Below are 18,586 nucleotides of genomic sequence, written 5' to 3'. Positions count from 1 at the left end.
AGAAAGACTAAGTTGTGGGTAGTGGGGGTGGAACGGAATCCCCTTCCTCTGAGAGCAAAAACAATGAAATTTTTGCCCCTCAGAAAACTATTGTTATTTTAATGCTAATGTACACACAGAGGCATCAGCGATTGCATCTAGATGCACATGAATACATGCATGTTTGGAGACTGAAATAAAAACCATGTTGATGGTGTTGAATGGCAGGAGTATGGACAATACTGCCCTCGGAAAAATTTCTTCATCAGTTCCTGCCCTCAGTTTACTAAGAGGAACAGTACAAAAGACTCAAAGCAGGCAGCTGGGCATGATGTAACCTCCCAGAACACTGGGGACCCTCTGAAATGTTCGACGTTTGTTGCATCGTCAAGTTTAAGACCCCAAAGAGATCATACCAAGGCCTCCCAGAGGGGAATCATACCTGGGCCCAGGAGTTGTAGACCTACCACTGGGTTTGATGGGGCAAATACCCCAGGCATGAACTGCTAGGCAGGGCCTCCGAGAGGAGGTTTATCGGGGATACAAAATTTCTTTTGGGCCCCTTTGCAAAGGGGGTGTGTGAAACAGAGCATGGGAGGGTGGTGATGGGCGAGCAGAAGAGGGGCAGGGAGGGGCAAAGCAGGGTGAGAGGAAGGTAGAGACAGCTGGAAAAGTCTTTGGAGCCCAGGTCTAACCGCCCATGTGGCATCAGTAGTGTCCCCAGCACCCCCAGTCATGGTAATGTCCCCAGCGTCCCGTACGGGCAACAAGTCTGAGTAGATAGGAAAACATAATATTCCAGGAACTTTCTGGGCCCCCTCCTTTGGCTCCTGGGCCCCCTTTTGACCCTGGACCCGGGTAAAAATTACCCCCTTTACCCCCCTCTCCTAGGCCCTGCTGCTAGGACATCACGGAAGCCTCTCTGAGGCTCCTGATGGGGTCAGAAACTGTGCTTCCAGTTTCCGGGAAGCACAGTTTATAGTGTCGGGAACATCAGAGAGGCTTCCCTGATGTTGGTTAAGGTCATGCGAGGCTCTGTGAGCCTCAGGTGAGTAGGGAGAGCAGATTTTCGTGCAAGGGGGTGGCGACAGTTCACAGGGGGTGCCATTGTGGACCTTTGCCATGGGTGCAGGGAAGAGGAGGTTTGCTGCTGGGGGCCAGGGTCTAAAAGGGGCATGAGTGCCAAAGGAGGAGAGCCGTACATTTCCTGGGGTCTCAGCTGGTCTCATGGATGAAGGCTGGGATGACCAGGAGGCCAGTTCTACCAGGTGGGTAGCCTGAGGCCCTACGTTGGGAAGCCTGGTAGAGCTGGGTTTTTCAGACTTTTCTGACCATTATCACTGCCCCCCCCATTTTGCCTTCTCCCTGCCACCCATTCCTGTTGCCGTCCTTCCCCATCCTGTTTCACCCCTCCCCCTTTGAAAAGGGACCCAAAAGAAACTTTGTATTTCCCTGACAAAATCCCTCTTAGAGGCCCTTGATCCTACCAATTACCTCGTATAATCTTTTTCCAAATCTTTTTGTGAGGACTTGCAGAGTTTCCTTGACAAAGGGTAAAGCAAAAAGAGGTTTGGGAAAAATGCAGTGTTGCTTTTAATGTTGATGCCGTAACCCTCATTGAATGCTCAAAGGCTAAGAAATGATAACAACCCAGCATGATTCACAACATAGTAGCCTTAGATTCCCTTATTGGCCTCTTGAAATGGCAGGATTTCCAATAGCAGAACACACATGGTGAAAAACTGCTTTTCTGTCCTGCTGTGCCAAGAGAAAGATTGGTGCATTGCATTTATCTTCCAAAGCGACAATGCCTTCTTGGTTTTGGTGCGCTTTTGCAATTACGTTAAACGCTGTTATAACAAATGTTTCTGTCTCCCTCTTCTATTTGATGTTACTTTATAGATTTGAGAAGAAAACAGCTCTTTGAAAAACAATTACCTGAATCTACACTCCTCGCAGCTTTCAACTGTTCCTTCGTAGCACCAGGGGCAATGCTGAATAAGAGCAGACAAACAGCATATAGATAGTCATTAAGAAATTCTCCATGGTTAAACGAGAGGGGAAAAACAGAGACTTCCAATACTTGTGGTTCAACCTGCCTCCAGTGTTATTAATCCAGTGTTGTTGGCTAACAAGGGAGCATTAAGTGAAATATGTTCATGGTTATTTCATGAATGGTTAATACAGAGATCTTTTGTTACTGTGATTGAAAAGCCAACATTTCCTTTAATGCTTGTAGTATGTTAGAGTGGCAGCTCTGTGGCAGTTCCATAGTGATCTCTTTCCGAGCTCTCCAGGACCAAACCAGCGAAATCACACAGAAGGGGCTGATTATGTGGTGCCTCCTCACATTAGTCTAGTGCTCCCTCTGACAACCATACGAAACAGTCCTGTATAGACTCAGTTCTCAAGCTTGGCATTGTTACTGGCACCAGCAGGGGCTCTCCAGGGTTTTAGGCAGAAAGGGGTCTTCCCCACCTCTATCTGGAGATGCCAGGAACTAAACTAGGGATCTTCTAAATGCAAAGTAGGTGCTCCACTGCTAATCTATGACTCCTCCATGAAGATAGGGGTAATGCTTGATGGATACCCTCAATGGGAGAAAGGTGGGGTATGAATCCTTTAAATAAATAAATAAATAAATTGATGGATGGGATGGATGTGCAGCTCCGTAGCAATGGGGTTGGGTGGGTGGTGCAGTCTGCCCTGGGTACCAGCCATAAGAGAGTGCTAAGGGCGGGGGGGGGGGTGTCAGCATTGCTCCCACCCTGGCCATGCCAGACATGCCACAGCCCAGCTGGCAAGAGGATTGGATGTTGCCAAAGAGCAGTGGGCCCTCAGAGAACACTCCAACTTGCAAACTTTGTAGTCCAACCTCCTTGGCAGTTTAGCAGATTCTCCCAGTCAGAGGATAGGGTCAGCTTCAGGCCTGCCCCTGAGCGATAACCACTGCTGGGGCCTGTGCTGCACACACCCTGCCAGTTGAGGAGAACGCTTCACACAGCTGATGAAGTGGGCCATAGACCATGAAGGCTTATATTAAAATCTGTTCATCTTTCAAGTGCCACAAGGCTCTTTGATGTAAAGGTATTGTCATTTACAACTGGCTGATGTCCATGATTCACAATAATACTAATGAAATATGAAAAACAAGAATTCCCTTCATATGAAAAATAGCCTTAAAAAATTTAAAAGTTACCATTTATATTATAATAATCATCTTGGGGGATTAAAACGATTCACATAATGTGCCACAAAGTGCCATGATATATAGAAACTAATGAAAACTGCCAAACATAGTCTATATATCTGTTTACTGCGTGACAGTGCCAACAAATGAACAGATCCATTGGGATGTCTTTGATTGGACCAAGAGTAGCATTTATGGGACTTGGATTTCAAACAGCCAAGCACGACTATTTGCTCTTATGAATTAGAGCCTATTCATGTATACTTGTTAAGGGATCATCCCCGGGCCTGCAGGTAATTTGCAGGCTGGATAGTATCAGGCCCTGAAGCCTTGGCCTGACTAAACAGAGCATCATGGGAAAGGCTTATGCAACACCAGGCAGAGGCAGTCACCCTGGTGCCACCCATGTGCCATCAGAGTGACTCAGCACTCTCTAGCTCACTCTGATTGGCTGTAGCAAGTATATACTCCAGCCAGGGCAAGCTGGATCATGGGAGACATGAGGTGGATTTGGTGCCGAAGGCTACGTCATTGTGATCCGTGAATTGTGTGCTATCTGGACTGCTTGCTGTATATATTGTACATAGTAAAGGGATGTTTGGTGGAGGACATCTGCCGTGTGTCATCTTTGTTCCCGGGAATGTCTATGCTCTGGCCTTGAGAGATAGGCAGACTGCGCTGCTGGCCAGCTGCTTGCTGCGAAAGCTACCCGCAACAATACTGGATAGGATGGTATAGTGGTGTACTGGAATACCCCAGTATGTCCTTTCTCTGTGGTCCAACATCCATGCTTTGGATTTTGAATATTACTATATCTGTTACATTTAGGAGCTATCCAGATCAAAGAAATGATTAAAACCAATAAGTCTACATCCATTAATACTCTGTAACTATGTAATTTCCTATTTTCAACTACTTAGGCTAGGTCCTAACTTTCTAGGGTTTACTCACAAACTTGAAAAACTTGACTTGGCATGATTATGTGATTTGAAAATGAGACATGAGATCATCCAAAGCGTTTTTATGTAGGAGTAGGTCCCACTGACTTCAGTAGGACTTACTCCCAAATTAAGTGTTGGATTACAATTTTACAGCCTAATCCCAACAAGGATGAGGGTCCAATTCTGATCATTAGGCTGCCCTTTACAATCATTAGGCTGCGGAACACAGTTCCATTGTTGTAAATGGTGATACAGTGGCATTAGAGGAAGGTGAGAAGGGAGGTGGGCTGTAGACAGAACACGAGAAGCAGATCTTGGTGGGACTGGTGTTTGCTGGAGGGATCCTAACCCCATTCCCTGTCCCCTTTCCCGGCCTGCATTGGATGCCATGGTAGCCATTTTGAATGCCGGGCACCTCAGGATTTGGCTGTGAGTCCCGTACCTCCTCCCACATCAGACCAAACAGAATAAATTCCATAGGCACAGCCTAAATGCAGTGGCATCACTAGGGTTGGTGTAACCCCCATTATTTATTAGTTTAAAAAAATAAAATAAAACTGAACAAATCAGTAACCACCCAACAAACCAGTGACCAACAAGAAGCCAGTGGCCAACTTGATGATGCACAACTGAATGAAAGTTCTTGTATTAGCTCTGATATGTGGAAATGAGAACAGACTCATACTAACATCTTATTGGTTTCTGGCTGTGTCATAACACTCATTGGCTCTCAGAACAAACAGTTTCATTAGTCAGTTTTGAGTTAACCTGATCTCATCTGATCTTGGAAGTTAAGCAGGTTCAGGCCTGATTAGTACTTGGATGGGAGACCGCCTGGGAATACCGGATGCTGCAGACTTATACCATAGTCTTTCGAGACTGAAGGTTCCCAACCATCTTTGAGTTAAGGAAATCCACCTTTTTGTTATATAAGGCAGTTGTGTTTTCCTTTTCTTTTTATTTGACTATAACTTTTGATGGAATGCAGAATTTTTCAACACGGTTTGCTTCATTGCATTCTGCATTAAATTCCCCATTGAATGAGGTATAACATGACAGCATTATTCAAAAATACCAAGATTTTCACAATTTTGTCAAGCAGTGGTGTCATACACCCCCCCAAAGTTGTCCCCTGGTGCAGTCTGCACCCCCATAGTAACACCACTGCCACCAGAGCCAGAGGGACAGAATCTAGAAAATAGGGAGCATGAAATGAATCCATATTTTATCACTGAATTACAATATTCACTGATGTTACAGGTAACAGCTTTGTTTGTTCAGGAGGAAGAAAGTGATGCAAACATCTCACCTTTTCATTTTTACTATTCTTCTCAGTTTCAGTATCAGTAGTGTTGTTGAGCTTTTATTTCCTACAAAAAAAAAAGAAAAGAAACACATAGTGGCAATAGAGAAGTAGTAACTAAATAGGTTTGTATCACTTTCCAAATCAAATTCCCCACTTGGATGTATGAAATAAAGATAGAGTTGCAATCTGCTGCCTCTTCTGTGATTTCACCCTTTCCATTGTGTTTGAGCATCAGATTGTGGGCAGCCATCCATCTGGAAGAATAAAATTCTCACCAACACATACAACAGAGAAAGAAAAAAATATGCTCCCAGGACACAGTTTTCTCTCCTCGCTTCACCAAGCACAAATGGGATGGACCTCCAGCTAAGCCCATTTGACCTCGCATTCTAGTAGGCTACCTCTAAAGGAGAATGAGAATTGCTGTTAAGTTGATCTCAAGAACTGTGGCAAGGCACTACATCAGCTTCCTTCTGTGCAAGTCAAACAAGTTTTCATTGATTGCTGTATTCATTGCTATGGAGGCATTGCACCACTACAAGTATCCTGGCTAGACTGGAATCTCCTAATGGAGGCAGACCTCCTTCCCATGTAATGCACAGCAAATCACTTGCTGGAGCCATCTGATTGCATTTTCATTCATTCATCGTTTATTCTACAGCAGTGGTTTTCAAACCATGTACCAGGGGAACTCTTAATAGATGTGTGATTCCAAATTGAGCTGTGACTCCTTTGTATCCCAGCAAGGTGGCATCACTGTATTTAAAACATACACAGTAGTTAGCACAATGGGATGCAGAATCTATTTTGTTCTGCTCTTGCCTCTGTTAAACATTGATCCACAGCAAAAGACAGCACACTCTTGTAGAAAAAGAACTCGGCTCAGTTCTAACTAAATCTCCACGCGTCAATGCAGCACAGTGTCTTTGACTACATCCTGAGGGGGATTTTCAGCAACTAGAGGTCTCCTTGGTGTAAGGGGATATTTGTCCCCTTGCCCTGGCTTAAGCCCCAGCAGCTGCTCTGGGGCAACATGGACCTGCACCAATTTAATCACTGGTGCAAGTTCGTGCTGCTCTGTGCAGGAGGATCAGGCCCAGGAAAGGGCTTGGGATTTGGCATGCACTGCCACCATCCCATCCCCTCCTGGGACTGATCCACCCTCCTCCCTGCTCCATAAGCACCCCCTTCTATCCACCCCATCTATTACCATCTATTTCCTCTGCATATTTCAGAGGGGAAAGATGGTAAAATGAAGAGAGCAAGGGGGAGCTTGATCATCACACAAGTGCACTTGTGCAGTTCCTGCAGGAATAAACATAGCCTTCACAAGCCACTTGCTGCCCCAGAGAAAAGTGGAGGCCAGGGATCTTGGCTCCTGGTCAGCTAAATGGGAGTAGGGAGCAGGAAGTAGGCTGAACTGGCCTCCTTTTTCTTTCCTCCTCCCCTTGCCTGCCACTCAGCACTGGTGTGGGTGTCCTTGGGTGCTTGACTACCATTGCTCAGTGACAGGTGAGAGGAACAGAGACAAGAGAGGAGAAGGCTGATCTAGCCTATGCCTCATCTTCCCTCACTTGCCCACATCCACACCTCCCACACTGAGTTTCACATATGATAGCAGGACTATGCTTTTAGCTGAAAGTTTGGAGACTAAGTACCAAAAATAAGATGGCCTTGTACTCACTGAATGCCAAGATACTAAAATATCATAAATGCACTGCAGAACCGCAGGAGACTTTCTGTAACAAGATAGTTACTCGTGGTCTGTGTCCAGTTCTTCAGAAATACAATCAAAATTCACTTATATTTCACTTAAATTCACATATATGTTATGAAGCGGCTGCTGGAGAGCAGATACCTACAGAGAGCTTTTATGGCAGAGATAATTCAAAGAATAAATGACTGCTAAAGTGTCTCCTACAAGCATTTCTGAGTGTATGGATTAATGCAGATAAACAGTGCTTTTTTGGTGCATTTTGAAAGCAAACAGGCTTCTACACTGTACACATTGTAGTGCTTTATTCCTTCTCACTTCTAAGACCCTTGACAATTATTTTTATGGAATTGTTTCTTAATTTCCTGGTTGGTAATTTTATTTGGCATTTGTGAATTTTTTTCAAGCTTCAGGAGAAAGCAATTCAATGTATATGCAGCTGAGATCTTAAATACAATAATAGCCCAAACCTATCTAAATTCCTGTGTGGCAATACAGTGGTGCTGGTGCAGCTACCAGTTTATCTTGTAGGAAAATTTTGGTTGCTCCTTGGGGCAAGAGAGCATTTGTTCCCTAGCCTTGGGGTATGCCCTAGCATCCAGTATGGATCAGCTAAATTGCTGGCACAAGACCAGGTTGGCCGGAGAAGACATAACAGCCCTTGGAAGGGGTCAGGGGTCAGCATGTGCCAATCCCGCCCCCAGGCCCAAACCACTGTCCTCTCCAACCCATCAACACTCTGTTCTAACCACCTCCTCCCCTGTTCCGCCCACCCACAACACAATCAACTGGCAGCCTCAGGTGTGTACCAATGACTCCCTGAATCCCCATCAGAACAGTTAGATCAGTGGAGAGGGTATTCTGGGGTGTTCCAGGGGAGGACTGGGGCAGGACCAGCCAGGAGACAGGGGTGTGTGTCATGGCTGGGAATAGATATCAATGGTAGCAGTGGCACTGATATCCTATGACCAGTCCCAGGCTCATCATGCACCCTTGGACCCAATTGGATTTATGCCAGCCAAAGAGCTGGCACAAATCTGAGTAGGCCCACTGGGGACAAGGCAGCTGCAGAGTAGCTAAGTAAAAAAGTATTTATTTTTTTTCCATAGCTGGGTCCTTGGTTGTTCCATAGCATACAAAGGAGGCTGCACCAAAGCTATGGCACATTCTAGGCATTCCCCGAATAGGATTGGGCTGTTAGAGTAGTTTCAATTATCTGTAAGGATCCAAATGATATAGATTGCATGGTCACAGTGCATGACTAATGCAGTGGTTCTCAAACCTTTTTGACTGGTGGCTCCCTTGACCTGCTGGACCAGTAGCCGTGGCTCCTCAATAGGGCTACAATCCCATACATTGTATAGGGTGGTGGGTTCTTCATGAGGATTCTGCCGCTCCCCTGGCTGGTTTCCGCTACTCCCCAGGGAGCCACGGCTCACAGTTTGGGAACGACTGGCAGTAATATAGTCTTTAAAGACCCTTGGAAAGAGGTCCCAAGTCATAAAACCTAGCTAGCTCTCTTCTGATTCCCAAGAAATTCCAGTGCGACTCTCACTGGGTTTTATATGACCCTTAAAAATCTCAAAACCTCCTACCACCACCTCTTAAGTTACGTATTTTCACAGCCATCACAACATTTGTCAATGCTATTGCCAAATAAACTACTTTATCTTCACACAATGGTCTTTTGCTCTCCAGGAAAGAAAAATCTCCCTTACAGTAACCCAAAATAGATGCACAATGCTGAGAACATGAATCACGTGAAGCTATATAGCAGAGACCAATATTTTTCTCAGATGTCAGACTCTTGTTTCAGATACAGCTGGGGCTCTGCAAAGAGTTTTACAGCCGAGCCCAGATGACACTGACCTTTCAGAACAAGGCAAACAACTATCCAGAATGCAAATTTATTGTTCGCTTCTTTTAAGAATAAAACAGCTTCAGCTGGGCAGCTTGGCACTGGTCAAAGATTGAGTCAAGATGTACACTTAAGATTTAAGTGTACATAGATTAAGAACAGACAAATAGGGGCCGATTCATTTGCAACACAATCCTATGCACACTTACCTGGGAGTAAGGGCCACTCAACACAATGTGACTTACTTCTGAGTAGGATTGAGTCATTAGTCTTTCCTGTTGCAAATAAGATATAAGTATCTGTGAAGGTCGCAGGTCATTTTTCTGATTTTCATATGCATGATGTGGAGTATTCATGAATTAGTAAAGCAGGATTCAGATAGGGCTTTAGTACTGGGGCAAGAATGGGACATGCATTCCTTGAGCATTGTGGAGGATAATACAAATTATAATAATTATAATAACATAATATGGAAAAAGACATCCTTGGGATTGCAAACTGGTAGTCATACTTGGACAGAATAGGACTGATGATATTGTACTTATTTTAACCCACTGCTTCAGTTAGCAGCTTGAGGACATAATCCTAATCAATTTTGCAGCCCTGAGGTAAGGGCAATGCAGCTCCAAGGTAAGAGAACAAACATTCCCTTACTTTGAGGAGGCCTCTGTGACTGCCCCCCCCCCAAACGCAGAATATAATGCATGCCCCATTGGCAGAGCTATGTTAGAGCTGGTAAATTGGTTAGGATTAGGGCCTGAGTGTCTTACATTTCAAGGTTCAAAAGTGGTAACTCTAACAGGAGTACCTCTTAAGAAAAAAAATTGCCCAGATTTTAAGCCATTTCTGCCCAACATTGCATATATGCAACAGGGACTAAATGTTTGCACCTGTGGGTTGAGCAAAAGTGGGTTAAACTTGAGGCTGAGCATGATGCACATGTGGAACATGAATCCATAATCACTGTGTGAAAAGAAATATCTGTAGCACTAATTCACTCCTGAAACATTATTTGAATTGTTGACCTCAACTGCTCCTTCTGTGTTAATTCACTATTAGTCATTGAAGCGGGGGGGGGGGGGGAGAGCAAAGGCAGGTCTCACAATTTGGGACCTATCAAGTCAGACATGGGTCCTATATGTTGTGGTGTACCATGACAGGTGCTCCAACAAACTTCCTGTCCTGAAGAAAAGATAGGAAAGTAGGATAGGAAAAGATAGGAAGAATGACGGCTTTCTGGGATTGTGTATGGAGGTTCCAGCTCAGCTAGTCAAGAACTAGAGATTCCGTGAGGGATCTTTTACGTGCTCTACCTATTGACCCACAACCTCTCTCCTGAGGTACTGATGTCTGATGTCATTGACCAGTATTCTGAATAAAACCACGGTTTCATACTACCTTTTTAATAAGTAAGGCTAAAAGGTCTCAGGAAATGAAGGCTGAGAGCTGGTACACTGTAGTGTCAAAGACACTAACAGCCCAATCCTTCTTAAATCCCTGCATGGCAATGCAGAGAAGCTGATGTGGCTACCATTGCATCCTATGAGGAATTTTTTGCTGCTAGAGGTCTCTTTGGGGTAAGGGACAAACCTTGCCACTACCACAGTAGGTGATCTTAAGCAAGCAATTTCCTTCTCTCAGCTACCCAAAAGGTTACCGTATTTTTTGCTCCATAAGATGCACCTGACCATAAGACGCACCTAGTTTTTAGAGGAGGAAAATAGGAAAAAAATATTCTGAACCAAATAGTGTAATAAAATATTTAATAAACTATAACAGAACAACATTTGAACCATATAAAGTGAACAGCAGTCAACAGTGGCATTAAGAACCATTATCACTGTCATTAACAAATGGAGAGACTTAAAGGTTTGAGTACTCTAGTTTTCTGGAAACCCCAAGATCATCATCTCTACAGTCAGAATTTATGAAGCTCACAAAAGCAGGTGCACACAAACAGGGGATCACATTATCTTTCTGCTACAATGATGTTCTGCCAAATCCCAATCCACTGGGCCTTGTGCCCACTTAAGGCTGATCAGTCCCCCTTGTGCAACTCACCAGTGCAGCAAGCAAAAGTGAGTCCAGTTCCAGTCCACAGATGCCAAGTAAATCAGTCCCATCAATCAGAGTTGAGAACCAATAAGCCAAATTACAGTCCAAGGTCAGTCAAATCCATCAGGGTATCCAAGTCCAGTCACAATCCACAGTCAGATTCCAAATTCAATAAACCCAGTCAGTCTCCTCTCCTACCTCCAACCTGCACTCCTTCAAAACCCACAAACCCTTTCTGCCTCAGGTACTCCTTATATCCCTGAGGGCCCTATTGCCTTCCAGTGGCTGCAGCTGTGCAGCACACTCTGCTGGATGCCCAGGCCTTACCCTTAAAGGGGCCACTGCTGACACCACATCTACCTCCTCGCCAGTTCTTCCATGATTCCAATACAAATGAAAAAGTGGAAAGTCCAACCACAACTTGAATTCTCAAGACACAACAAACCTCTGGGTTTATGGTGAGAACCTAGCCTTACCTGGGGCTTGTGCAATAAGCAAACACTGGCATTCTGACCAAGGAGACAGTTTTTTCTTTGTGATGGGGGGGGGCTTACATTCAGATGCTGGATGAGGTGAGTGAAAGCGCCCCTCCCCTGCTGTGTGAGTGTGTGGAGGGGCAGAGCATCTGTGTGTGCAAGAGAAGGGGGCAGCCTGTGTGTGTGAGAGAGGGGGGAAAGTGTTTGTGTTGCAGAGAAGTTGTGATGCTCCAGTCTTGGGGTGGGGGGAAAGAGAAGCTGTGATGCTCCAGGCTTTGGGGGGGGGAGAGAGAGGCTGTGATGCTCCAGGTTTGGGGGGTGGAAGAGAGAAGCTGTGATGCTCCAGGCTTGGGGGAAGAGAGGATGTGATGCTCCAGGCTTGGGGTGGGGGGGGAAAGAGAGGCTGTGATGCTCCAGGTTTGGGGGGGGGAGAGAGGCTTTCCTGGGAGTAAGCCCCCCTGACTCTAATGGGACTTACTTCAGAGTAGGCATGCACAGGATTGGGCAGCGAGACTGCCACCCCACCCACGCTTTCCTGGGAGTGAGCCCCACTGACTCTGAGACTTACTTCTGAGTAGCCTCTGACTGCCCGGGGGAAGCAGAGCAGAGTGAGCGGGCAGGGGGTGGGGCCAGGGCTGGGGCGGAGTTTTATTTTATTTTATTTTTTGCAGTATTCGCTCCATAAGATGCACACACTTCCCCCCCCCACTTTTTTTGGGGGGAAAAGTGCATCTTATGGAGCGAAAAATACGGTATGTCCAGGATTGGCTTGAAGTGTTCAGGATTCAGCACCAATCTCCAGGTGACTACAGAAAGCAAACCTTTGAAATTTAATGAGGCCTCTAGGAATGTTGATCAGGGGGGAAAAACAATTGCTAGGAAGAACATCAGTCAGAGCTGGCAATCCTAGGTCTCAAACTGCAATATGGGGATAATGCTTACTCACTTTGGAGAGTGGTTAGAAGGACCACATCAAGAATGAGCTGAAAGGAAATCAGTTGGCAGTGGAAGCACAGTATGTAAGCAAATGTGAAGGTTACCATTTAATGTAAGACATGACCTGATAGACTGGGTGGGCTTAAAACAAAAATTCATGATATCCTTATAAGGGATGCTGGGATACTTTGGAAGGTTTTGCAGGCATCCCAGTGCAAATGTGCACAGTTTTCTTAAAGACTTTTCTTAAAGAAATTCAATGAATGCTTCTATGTTATGCAACTGTTCCACAAAATGAATCAAAATACAAGCAAAAGAAGCTGAGACATTTTCCTAAATATAGGAAAAGCAGAAAGAACAAATTAGCAGTTCTGCCAACTCACACAGTATTCACAAAGAAATACAACGCAATTGAGGTCATAGAGATTGGGCTTATTTTGGGAAATGGCTAAAACTCTGAATTGCAAAATATACAAAAAAAAAAAACAACAGGAAAGACACAAACTCAGCACATTTGGAAGGGGTACTGCTGCAGTCAGAGAATGGTGCATCTGAAAAAAAAGAACAAGGAAGGCTTTACAGAACTTCTGAGTAATGGAGTTGCAAAGGCAAAATAGCAGGGAATGACAGGTAGGTAAAAGACAACAGAAATCTCTGATAGAATGAGGCCTGACTGTATGTGAAGTCTGCATGCACTGAGCTGCTTTTGATCAAATCAGCTCGGCCCTTTCAACATTGCTCAGCTTATTCTGGGTTTTAATTTCAGGGGGATTTTCAGCAAATCTTTTATTCAAAGACAGAGTTTCCAAACAGAAGCGTGAAGGTGGAGGAAAGAAAGCAGAGCCGCTCGAATGTGTCACAATGAAGCGGAGAATTATAAGAAAAATAATTATGAATAGAGTTGCCACTGCTAGCAGGCTCAGCGACATCTACTTAATTCAATGACAACATGATTCTAGATTTGTTCTGGAACACCCAGGCCATTTTTAGCAAGTAGCTCAGATGGTGGATCCATTGCCAAGCTACAGAGATTTGAAGTGGGAAAGAGATAGAATGGAGAAGACAGGATAATAATACATCAAAAGTAACCTGGCATGGCTTATGTGGTTGTTCTCTTAAGCCACAGCAGGTTTTATGTTTTAGAGCCTATGCTTGCACTGAACTGTGAACTCCTTTGCCACTGCCAGCTGACTCTCCCCTACCCTGTCTTGATTTATTCTTTCTTGGTATCTTCTATCAACAAAATGTGCCTCCACTTATCTAAGCAACCTGGTCATGGGTTATGGTAGTACATTATTCGTGCACTTTCAGGCAAATAGCTGAAATCAATAAATGTGCTAGGCCAGTGTTTCTCAACCAATGGTACACATAATACCAATGGTACTTTAAGTGGTGTTTGGTGGTACACGTGGGACCCCCAGACCCCTGCCACTTGGCAGCAAGACCAGCAATGCAATGTGAGAAGTAGCAGTAGAAGGCTCGGCAGGTAGATCTCCATGTGCTTTTCACATGCTTAAAAAAGCCCTCCCATCTGCTTTAAGCCTCTTACCTGTTTGTCACATTGCATCTGGCCTCCCAAACCAAAAGTAACTGCCAATGACATCATTGCTAGTTACTTCTAGTGATACTTCCAATAGGTGAACCATGCAAAGTGGTATGGTGGGGGGGCAAATGTTGAGAAATACTGTGCTGGGCAATGCTAACAACAATCAAGACATTAAACAATGGCCAGCAATGGGCCAATCCAGCATGGCTTGAGAAGTTGAGTCACAAGTCTCCACCCACGCGACTCAACTCAAAAACAAGTCCTAATGGGGACACTTTCCAAGTCGCCTGGAGCATTTTGGCGACTCTAAAAGACTCAAGTCATGAGTCTTTTTGACACACATGTCAGGCATTAAAAAAAATGGGACTGCTGCCAGAGCATGTGCGTATGTCGGAGTTCTCTTTAAACTCTCCCCTGCTGTCCCATCCAATCTGTAAACAGGATGGGAGGGGGTGGAAAGCATGATAGCTACCAACTCTCCCCCCTGCTTCCCTGCCTCCTTTTTACCTGGGCTTCTCCAATCAATTCTAAGGCAAGAACCCCCTAGGGCTCCTCCTCCTGCTCTCCCTCTTCCAAAGAAACAAATCAGACCACCCATCCTTTGTCCAATGATCAGTGGCCTCAGACTTGAGTCAATTTCCAAGTCATCGGCGCAGCTGACTCGAGCATACACAAGTCAGTGAAAAATGCTGATTTTCATTACTCAGACTCGAGTCACCTGACTCGAGTTCCCATCCCTGACAAGAGCCCCATTAAACAACTGTATTGATTGTTTATAGTGAAGGAGCATGTCTGTAATGTATTGGGGCTCTCAAAACCAGGAGCTTGGACAGCTGGACCCAGTTGCTTCTCTCCCAGCACCACTGGAACAGCTCAGAGGCAGAAGGAGCAGCAGGCCTAATATCTCCAACTCTGCAATAATATTTATTATTTGTTTGTTTGATATATTTCTACTTCATCTTTCCCCCACAGCATAGGCACCCAAGGCAGCTAATTCCGATGCAAATGGCTACAGGGTATTGCGGGGGGGGGGGAATCTGAGCAGTTAGCGAAAGTTCCCCTTTCCTGTTATCCAGCTACTTGCTGTCAATTAAGCATACACAGAAGTGGGGTGTTGGTTAAGGTTTCATGAGAAATACTTTACTCACAGCTTCCTAGTTATATATACATCTTCTGAAGCGGTCAGAGGTTATTACACTTTGGAACAGAGAACTTACAGCTGTTGTCTTTGGGTGGAAGTAGAAATAAGTGTATGGGGGGGGGGTCTGGCAGTCACGGATTCCAGGCAGAGCACATCCTCCTGCTTCAATGGTATGGAAGGAACAGAGGAGTGGAGAAACAGAGGAAGGAAACAGTATTAAGTATTAAAATTCGACCACATCTAAGAAAGCCCATGTTTTTTGATGCTTCCAATCTGGCAACTCTAAATGGAAGGCATTATGACAAATAGGGAAGACTGTACCAAAAATAGTGGAATGGCATCTATTAATTGACTTTTGGCCTATTTTGTTCCCCGACTTTATACATACCAATGAGATCAGCCAAGATTCTCTCGAAGCCAAACAGAAAATTTCGTTAGAAAGCTGCACTTTTGCCAGAGCCCATTTCAGTGACAAACTCAAAAATCCATTTCAGGGTACTTTTGGTCCTTTCATCCAAAGTGAATTAAGAAATGAAGATAATGTTTTGCCAGTTGAGCACTAATGTATATCACATTAACTCAAAGCTTTTCAGTCACATACAGAAGTTTGGCCAGTCTCCCATACATACAAAGTTGTTAAACTTCTTAGACTCTGTGTCCCAATCAGAAATAACATAGCCATCTAATCCAGCATTTCCCAAACTGTGGGTGGTGAGCCCAGGTGTGGTGGGTTGCAACCCCATGTTCGCTGGGCCTGATACGATGCTCCTCGTAGTGCTGGAATGCTTATTGGGAGGCTTGGGAGGCCTCTACAAGTTGCTCCAGGCCCATAATTCATTCAGTTGGCTCTGCGGGCCTCAGAATGGTCCACAAAAGTGACTGGAATCAATTTCCAGTCAAACAGGAAGTTGCATCTACAAACTGGAATTTGCAGGAATGGGGGAGTGTTGGGGCAGGGAGGGGAAGGGTGAGAGGTGAAACATGCTGGGAGGGGTGGTTAATGGTGGAACTCATGTGCACCAGTATCCTATGCTTCTCCCCTTCCTCCTCCCTTCCTCCTCTTGGTTCTGCACCAACAAAAGGATAGATTAGTGAAGTAGATGCTTTTCCCAGAGTATGGGAACAAATATTCTCTTACCCTGTACAGACCTTTGTGAATGCTTCCCCACCATAAGATGCAGTGCACACACCATTAGCATGGTTATATGGGGGGGAGGGTTCAATAGAATTGGGCTGCCAGGCACTGATCTGGTTGATGAGGAGGTAAAGAACCTGCATGGACCCAGGATTAAGGGCAGAAGTCTCCCATTCAGATATTGATCCTGTAATCATCAGCTTAGACAATCCAAAAAGACAGCTTGAGCTCTCAGTACAGATGCCTGATGGATTGCTCCAAGACCTCACATATCAGTGTGTTCTCTTTTGCCTGCCAACAGGACCACCAAGACACCACAGAATTCCAAATAAGTGTGAAATCCGAAGCCAAACCCAAGCTCCATTAGAAAATTCATTCCGCACTGAGGAGGAGGACTGGAGTTCATCCTAAGAGACAACGTTTGCTCTGGACTTTGTTTGAATTAAGTTGTCTAATATCTGGTATGTCTCCAGGATGATGCAGCTCTTGGATTAATCCAACCCTCTCATTCCTTCTCCTGTTTTCACTTTGGGAAAGTTGCCTCCTTGGCCAACAAAGTAAGCTCCACAACAGATCTCTAGCTCCCTACCTCTCACATCTTGCCTGGATGGCACTTGAGTCAGCCCCTGAGGGCTTCATCCCAATCCCTCCTGCCAATTGACTGTCCACAGCAGGACAATTGATATGAGGAACCCAACAAACTGGAGGAGGCAAAAGCTATTTTCATCTAATTATAGTACTCTGAAAAGATGGATTCATTGAAACTAATCAATGAACAAAATACTGGAAATATGTTTATACTTGGTCTTAGCTGTGGGAAGCTGTTGAACATTAAATGATGTTCCACTCTTCCTCCACAATGACACGTGAAAATAGTTTTCATAGGGTACATGGTATCTCAGTAACCCTTGACTTCAAAAGTCTTTATTGAAAGAAAGATCACAAACTATTTGATTTTAAACCGAAGTCAAAGGATAAGTGTCAAGTCTTTAAAGAAACTATAGTGCAAGCTGAGCTATAAAATGCAGTGAATCAGCTGTAAATTTTCCTGGCAGTTATGTCTGTAGTCCAAAACCTGAACTACAGAGAACATTGATGCAATAATAATAAAAAGCAATGCAGCATAAGCCCTTGACATGCCAGATTTATGGATCACATTCTCTTTTACAGAAAGGGCATATGAAGCAAAATTGTCTGAGAAATGGATGAACAGAGTGTTGTTGGCATTCTGTATCTGTGAAGTCTGATTCTCATGCTACTTTTGGTGTCTGTATGACGTACTCACCTGCAGGACAGCTGCCAGTGGAGAGCAAGGAGTAGGGGAAGTTAGGATATGGTATATGTTCACTCTTCCTCTTCTGTTCTACATTCCTTCCACATCCCAGCCCAACTGCCTCCCTGTTTTGGTCTCTCTGCCAAGCGGATTTGCATGGGCATCCAAGTGGCATTCAAGCTACAGTGCACCAGCATCTGTGGCACATCCATCAGTGGGTAATGTCTACCCCAGAGGGGCCATCATTGCTCTGGCATACATAAGGATACACCAGTGTATCTCAAGGATAATACTGGGCATTAACTATATTAATAACTTTAGAATCTGTGGGAAGAAAGTAGTGGGGAATGTTTTCATCTGTTTTCATTTCATGCTCTCATTCTCTAGGACATGTTTCAATGTCTCCTCCTGATGCTGGTTTGCAGCAAAGAAGCAGCAGTTTGTGGACAAAAGTTGAGTGGCAACATGTTATTGTGGCCCAAGGTTGCATCAACAGTGATTACATTAGTATTTATCACACATGAAATGTCCAATAGAGAGTGGTATCTAAATGGACCTTTACTTCTCATCACATTTTAAATTATCGGTATTTCTGGAAGCATGGAAAGGTGAGAAAAAAGTCACCCAACACTTCAATGTCACTCATCTTTAAAAAAAATATATATTATTTGGTGTCGCATTTCTGCTCCAGTACTGGTTCTCCAGAGCCTCTCAGCAATGACAGATTCTCTTCAAACAGAGCAGAAAGCCCTGACAATTTTCTAAACTATCCCATTGAACATTCATAGCTGAGAAAGCTCCTGCAAGCATGTTCATTTTATCATCTAATTTTTGCAATTCGTGGAGCCTAAGTGTCCAATTCAACATCAAATTCCTGTTCCGTGAATTTAATAGCACTTAGTAAGGTACTTATGGAAATTTCACAGGTAGAAGTAATCTTTGTCATATTCCCCAGGGTAGAAATTACATGAAGTGGGAGAGAATATGAAGCCATGGAGTGAGAATTCCCTGGAGACACCTCCTGCCTCTCTGCAGT

The sequence above is a fragment of the Tiliqua scincoides genome, chromosome 3 (assembly GCF_035046505.1).
Source record: "Tiliqua scincoides isolate rTilSci1 chromosome 3, rTilSci1.hap2, whole genome shotgun sequence".
Classification (NCBI taxonomy): domain Eukaryota; kingdom Metazoa; phylum Chordata; class Lepidosauria; order Squamata; family Scincidae; genus Tiliqua; species Tiliqua scincoides.
Note: the sequence above shows the minus strand (reverse complement) of the source record.